Source organism: Octopus bimaculoides, chromosome 8 (genome assembly GCF_046866305.1).
Source record: "Octopus bimaculoides isolate indiv1 chromosome 8, ASM4686630v1, whole genome shotgun sequence".
Lineage (NCBI taxonomy): Eukaryota > Metazoa > Mollusca > Cephalopoda > Octopoda > Octopodidae > Octopus > Octopus bimaculoides.
The window spans coordinates 96524200-96532369 of record NC_142935.1 but is presented as its reverse complement, the minus strand read 5'-3'; positions in this window follow the sequence as shown (position 1 = coordinate 96532369).

The window sequence follows — 8170 nt, the reverse complement described above, 5'->3', positions numbered from 1 at the left end:
ATCGGCTCACGATCGTGAGGTTATGAGTTCAATTCCCGACGGCGCGTCGTGTCTTTGACTAAAGGGCTTTATTTCACGTTTCTCCTGTTTGTTCAACTGGCAGAAAATGAGTTGTACCTCTACTGGGAAGGATCAGATTTTTATAATGAGGTTATATTGGGTTGGTGCATAATTATTGCGGCTTTTTTTCAACAAAATTTATTCAACAAAAACAATAACAATATTTAACAAAAACATCTTTAAATGACAGTCTGACCGTCTGCCAAGCAAATGGGAAGCAGTAATTGAAGTAGATGGTGAATATGCTCCGGAATAATCATTTAAAAATGTTTTTGTTACGTGTTGTTATTGTTTTTGTTGAATAAAATTTGTTGAAAAAAAAAAAAAAGCCGTAATAATTATGCACCAACCCAATAGGTTAATATTTTGAGTGAATAAATCAAAGGCAGAGAGCAGGCCGAATAGTTAGCATGCCGGGCAAAACGCTGAGAGGCATTTCGTCCGTCTTTACGTTCTGGATTCAAATTTCGCCTTGTCACATTCTGTGTCACGCCGAATATCTCCGAGAGTTACATGAAGGATACACGTGGCTGTGGTGTGCTTGTACGTTAATTACACGAGCAGACTGTTCCCTTGATCGGATCAGCTGGAACCTTCGTCCTCGTGACCGCTGGGGTGCCAGCTTATATTGATATCTGTCAAAATTTGGATGGAATTACAGTCATAAGTGTTTAATTAGATTTCAGTCGTGTTCGACTATCAAAGTCACCAATCAAATGTGTTATTATCTCCATACTACTTGTAAAGCTTAGATGCAGTTCATGAACGATGTCATAACAAGATGACATTGCTGAGGTGAAGCTTGTGTGGAACAATCGGCTGGACTACATTTAAAAACAATACGGTCATCTTTTATATTATAATCCCCTGTATATCACGGTTTTAGTTTTAAAAAGAAAAATGGTAAAGGGTACACGTGTCTGTGGAGTGTTCAGCCACTTGCACGTTAATTTCACGAGCAGGCTGTTCCGTTGATCGGATTAACTGGAACATATATTGTTGGTCCACACTGTATTGATACTCTAGTAATAAATGTAAAATGTATTTTAAAGCGCTTAACGAATGAAAATATCGTTTGAAGAACTGGAGGATTTTCGGACGTTGACTGCTGTCATACATACGTAGACTCATCCATGCATGCATCCATCCATCCACACACACACGTATCAATATATGTATGTGTGTATGTATGTGTGTGTGTGTGTGTGTGTGTGTGTGTGTGTGCGTGTGTATGTATGTATGTATTATGTATGTATTGGCAGTACAATCGCTGGAATGTTGCTGAGATTCTATCCATGTATCAGAGCAAACAGGGCATATCCAGTCACCCAGCTAGGTCAGTTACTTCAAATTTTGAAACCAGATCCGATGTACTTTATGTAAAACATTATTAAACAAGTAAATGAATCATGGCTGTCAGCTCCACTTTTGAAGAAGAAATGTTTAAACTGTTCACCGTGTATTTCATATTAGGTTTAAACCACACAGGTTGAGTTTATAGAGTAACAGCCACCTGTACAATTTATCTGTTACTGAATCCCATTGTATTTGAATCTGATCTTAAGATAAATTGTCGATATTAGAAGGTTTTCCTCCCTTTTTCATATGGAAAAACAACCCCACCACCACCAGAAAAAACAAAACAAAACAAAACAGAAACAAAGCCCTACTCTAAGGTTAATTTAGAGTACTCCATATGTTGTTAGCTCTAGGTTAGCCGTATTGAGCAGATCTATAAGCAAAGGTGGCCCTGATGTAATTACATCCTTTGTATTTTACTTGTTTCAGTCATCAGACGGTGGCCATGCTGGGGCATTGCCTTAAAGAATTTTTTAGTCGAATGAATCGACGTAAGTTCTTATTTTTTATATCGATTCCTTTTGTCGAACCGCTAAGTTAAAACGATATAAACTCCTCAGCAGCAGTTGTCAAGTAGTGGTGGTGGTGGTGCTGGGGGACAAACACAGACTCAAAGACACAAGCGCGCGCGCACACACACATACGTACGACGGGCTTCTTTCAGTTTCCGTCTACCAAATCCACTCACAATACTTTGGTCGGCCCGAGGCTATGGTCGAAGATACTGGCCCAAGCTGCCCCGCAGTGGGACTGAACCCAGAACCATGTGATTTGGAAACAAACTTCTTACCGCACAGCGACGCCCGTGCCTATTTGGAAAACAAAACAAAATATAACACCCCACTACAAAAAGAAAAAAAAAAAGAAAAATCTTACTCTGTGGCTCTTTGATAACATTCCATATGCAGTTATTTAGCCCTAGTTTTCCCTGACTGACCAGATCTATGAGCGAAAGTGTGCCACATGTAACTATGTTACATGTTTGTAAAAAAGTTGTCTCAACCGTTTAGCACTTGGATAGAACATAAGTAAGAATTCGTAAGTTCTCAGTATATGCTTTACCCCAACGATCTGTTTAGGGGTACGGTTCTTTTCTTAATCTCGCCATCCACAATTCGTTGTTCATCAACTATTTAGAATTGGTTAATCCTTCGGCCTGTACTGATGACTTTCTGGAAGGCATGAGACATTTTGGCACAGCTGTTTAGGTGCAACGTATTTGGCAGTCCAATGACTAAAACAAGTGAACAATAAATATTATACGAGTAAAACAGGTTCAATATAATTTTTCCGTAAGATGCTCAAATCTAACTTTTCCCCCCTTTAATAGGAGTACAGTCCCTTGAATAAACCCTAAAATATTACTGGTACTTAATTGTTGGACTTCGTAAAGTTGAAAGACAATATTTACGTTGGTGCAATTTGCATATTGAAGTACCAAGATAGGAAACATCTAAACCAATACTCTAATTTCTTAAACCAGACTATCATCTCCTTTATTCCCCAAGATTATTGCAGCACGTGATTCTTTTATTCTTTTATTCTTTCACTTGTTTCAGTCATTTGGCTGCGGCCATGCTGGAGCACCGCCTTTATATTCGCGATGCTCGTAATACATTAAATGAAAGTTGATATATGAGTGTATATATATATATATATATATATATATATATATATATATATTATTCCAAATGATGTTAAGGATCAATTGGATTTATTATTTTTGATAACTAGAATGATTTTGAAGGAGTTAGATAACATCACTGGTCAATGTCTCATCTACGCATGCGCCTAGAGACGGCAGTTCTATTGTAATATTAATAATGATGGCTGACATTGTATGTAACACAGAGTCAATGATTTCTTTATTATCGGAAAAACTGTTCGGCAAGAAGCTGTCTATAGAAGCAGGACAGAAATCAATCATATAAATTCGATAGGGAAACAGACAAATTCTAGATTCCCTCTTCATATCTTTCCTAGCCGAACCACTCTATATCATTAAACCATGCATATTTCATGAAAGAGAATCGCTAAAGTTCTGCTAGTATACTCAATCGACTAGACATAGTTTAGTTACAATTATTCGGTATATTATTAAAAATTGCAGCCGACCCATTCGATAGGCTATCGTTTCCCATTCAGCTTCTGTCCTAACCTGTTTCAGACATTCCATTAAGTTCGTTGAACCACGAGAAATTAATGAAGAAATTCAATACTGTCTCTCGCTTCAAATGAAAATTGAAGATTCTTCAAAAACTTCTCAACTTTACATACCTACACGTTTGCAACATGGCTGCCAATCTTTGTGTTGAATTAATCGAGTGAAAAGATTGATGAACAAATAATGCTAACTATAGGCGTGGATGTATGATAAGAAGCTTGCTTCCCAATGACATGGTTCCGATTTCAATCCTACTGCGTGGCACCTTGGGCAAGTGTCTTCTAGTATAGACCCGGGCCGACCAAAGTCTTGTGAATGGATTTGGTAGATGGAAACTGAAAGAAGCCCATTATATATATATATATATATATATATATATATATATATATATATATATATATATATATATATATACATACATATATATATATATGTTTGTCCCTCACACCGATTGGTAACCGGTGTTGGTTTGTTTATATCCCTGTAACTTAGCTTTCGGCAAAAATAACCGATATAATAAGTATCAGGCTCTAAAAATTAAGTAGTGGGTTCGATTTGCTTGGATAAACCCATCGAGACGATGCCCCAGCATGGCCACAGCTCAGCAACTGAAACAAACGAAAGCAATAAATGAGACAACCATTCGAAGCCAACGAGGGAACCTGTACGTAGACGCTTGAAAATAGCAACAGAAACGTAAGTACTGCCTCGAGTCCTAGGAGTCGGAAGGCCAGTTACCCTTGACTGAGATCACAACATTTCGCCTGAACGGGACGTCAGTCCGTCGCAGGGTTACTCTTTTACAGTTGAGTGGATTGGAGTGACGTAAAATAAAGTGTTCTGCTGAAGAATGCGATGCAGTGCCCAATCCGGGAATCGAAGGCGGTGAGCTGGCAGAAACGTTGGCAAGCCGGGCAATATACCTTGAGGTATTTCGTCTGTCCTTTCGGGGTCGATAAATTCAGTACCAGTTGCAGACTGGGGTCGATCTAATCGACTGGTCCCCTCAATCCTTTCTATATTAGCCAAAATGAAGTAGATTGACAAATTTATTTTTTGAACCAGTTGAAGATACACGAGATGTCGAAATAGTGGTCACTAGATAATAATAATAATAATAATAATAATAATAATAATAATAATAATAATAATAATAATAATAATAATGATTCTTTCTACTATAGGCACAAGGCCTGAAACTTGGGAGAAGGGGACTAGTCGGTTATATCAACCCCAGTGCTCAACCGGTACTTATTTCATTGACCCCGAAACGATGAAAGGCAAAGTCGACTGCGGCGGAATTTGAACTAGGCCAGCAAGTTTGGGGTGAGATAAATCGAGTACATCAACCTCAGAGTTCAGTTGGTAGTTATTTTATCGACCCCCAAAAGGATAAAATGCATAGTCGACCTCAGCGGAATGAGAACCCGGAAAAAATACCGCTAAACGTTTTGTCCCCGTGCTAACGATTCCGCCAGCTTGTTGATCTACTGCCCTACATATATTGCTATGAAATGAAATGTGTATCAAACACAACATCCGTGAATGTACAAATTGCTTTCTGTAATGTTTTAACTAGAACACAACCTTCAATAACTGTTCTCATTATGAATAAATGATACATGATAATGTCATAAATAATATATGTATAATATGTTAACATTATCTATAGTATCAAATGACCCGATGTTCCTATCTGATATCCAGATATTTGATTTAATTTCTCTGATACTTTGTTGGTATTCAGGTTTTGCTAAATAACGGAGCTTTTTATGATTTATCGTTTACTTTTTCAGTCAGTGGACTGCGGCCATACTGGGGCAACGCATTGACGGGCTTAATCGAACAAATCGACCGTAGTGCTTACGTTTTAGGTCTGGTACTGATTTATCGGTTCTTTTTGCTGAACCGCTAAGTTATAGGAACAAGCCTGTTATCAAGCGCGCGTGCATACACACACACACATATACTCGCACGCATGCGCACTCAAACACACACACGCGCATACACACATATACACATATTTTTGTATATACGGTGGGCTTCTATCTATCTAACTATCTGTCTGTCGGTCTGCCTATCTATCAATCTATCAATCTATCTTTATATCTATCTATCTATCATTTTATTTCACTATTTATCTATTTATCTGACTGGAGGCATCAGTAACGTGAAAATGTGAAAAGGAATTTCTACAGATGGCGTCAGAAAGGCAGTAAGGTATTCCCAAAGAGAAGAAGACGTTGATAGAACAGGGTCAGATGACATGTCTTTACTGGAGCAAATACGGAGCTAGTTCGTTTGACTGCCAACATTTAAAAAATGAGTGTATCGAGAATTTAAAAATTCGGCACATTAATGTACCTTTCCAAGCTAAATTGCTGGATTTATTCAACTTTTTCCAGCAAAATGTTTTTAAAAAGTTATTGAGGTTTAAAGTTTGATTATTTTTCCCCAGTCAAGGAACAAGATTTCAAATCTGTCATTTTGTGCGTGACTGCACATTTTGTTACATTATGAAACCACAGAATTTTGCATGACATATAACCCCTCATAACATTTTTATTTTTCGGAGTTTTAGGGAAATTTTTGGGAATTTGAATTCTACACGCAGGACTTCATACGATTATGCAAAAAAAAAATCTAGTGGAGTGAGAGTTGGCTGCTATGTTTAGCACGCATGACAACCATCTCAATGACTGCGACAAAAATATCCGATCGATAAACAAGTTTGCGTTTTCAATACAAAAGGGACGTCTCATGCGAGTGTATCCTTATTCTAGGTATCCCTAGATATAAGTAAGTGCAGACTTAATTTCTAAAAAATCATTGTCACCCATAAAATGTTCATATCGCCCGCCAAAATCTCAAATCGCCCACCATTTTCTAGATGGTGGCCCATCGCCCACCTGTAAGTTGAAATCGGCCACCGGTGGGCGATATCGCCCACTTTGGGAAGTTATGCTTTAGATGGTTTGGAGATAAGAATATTCTTACCTCAAAGAGCCCTGGTACTTTGTTTATATACAACACGCACGCGCACACACACACACCTTTGCACATATATATGCCTGTGTATGTTCGCATATGAGTGTGTGTATGTGAGTGCGTGTATGTGAGCGTTCTGAGTTGTGTGAGTGTGTGTGTCAGAGAGAGAGAGAGAGAGAGAGAGAGAGAGAGAGAGAGTGAGGGTGAAGGAGAGAGATAAGAGAGAGAGAGAGAGAGAGAGAGAGAGAGAGAGAGAGACTGTGTGAGAGTATTTGTTCAGCAATACTGCAGAGACATTTGTTCACTTGAAAATAGGTTTAAAAAAAAATAGAAAGAATAAAAAAGAAGAGGGAAAGACAGGAGACAAATACTATACACTTTGGCAACGATATTGGCTGACGATATTGTTGGCCTCGAAAATTTGTCTATTCATGGCTAAACACGATTACTATGGTCTTATTTTAAGATTGAAATGCATACACAACACATACATACATACACAGCTCAATACATTGCACACACACACATAAGCGACCACACAGGTGCTGTTACATAACTATAAATATAATTGGCAGAGCGGTTAAGCATCGGGACAAAATTTGTTCTAATTTCTTGTTCTCTGTGTTCAAATCCCACCTAGGTAAACTTTGCCTTTTATCCCATTCAGGATGGAGAAAACGTGTTGATCCAGAAGGTGGATCGGCGTAACTATAAGAATGTCGGACCAGATGCGTTGCCCTGTTTGTTCCGATTCCCTCCGCTCTGAGCTCTAATCCTGCTGAGGTCAACTTTACCATTGCATTCCTTCGAGGGTGATTTAAAAATGTATAAAACCGGTGGGTGGATTGGCGGAAGTTTAAGAACGTCGAACTGGACGAATACTTCGTGATAATTGTTCTCTTTGCGGTGTGAGTTCAAATCCCGCCATAGCTTACTTGGATGGTAAACTTAATCCTACCTGCTACCCTTGGGTGCCTTTAGCAAAATCCATTCTGGTCAAGCATCCTGCTTAGAATCCAGTTTCAGACTACCTTTGTTCCTACGCCCCTACACCCATCGATCTCAGAGGCCCTTTAAAGGGTTATGGGCCATCCCTTCCACCCTGATTAAATTATCTTTTACCTTTTGTTTCAGTCATTTGACTGCGGCCATGCTGGGGCACCATCTGGAAGCATTTTTAGTCGAATGAATCTACTCACCAGTATTTCTTTTTTTAAAGCCTGATATTTATTCTATCGGTGTCTTTTGCCGAACCGTTAAGTTGCGGGGATGTAAATACACTAACACCGATTGTCAAGTTCTAAAACAACAACAACAACAACAACAACAGCAACAGTAATAATTCTTTCTAGTTAAGGCACAAGGCCTGAAATTTCCGGGGAGGGGACTAGTCGATTACATCGACCCCACTGTTTCACTGATACTTATTTTATCGGCCCCGAAAGGATGAAAGCAAAGTCGGTCCCATCGAAATTTGAAACCAACAACAATAATAATAATTTCTTTTATTAGCTACAGGGGTCGTTTACATACAGGATGGGGAGAAAGAAATGGAAAAGACAGTGGAATGCGATCAAAATTTGCATAGTACTCTCAGAT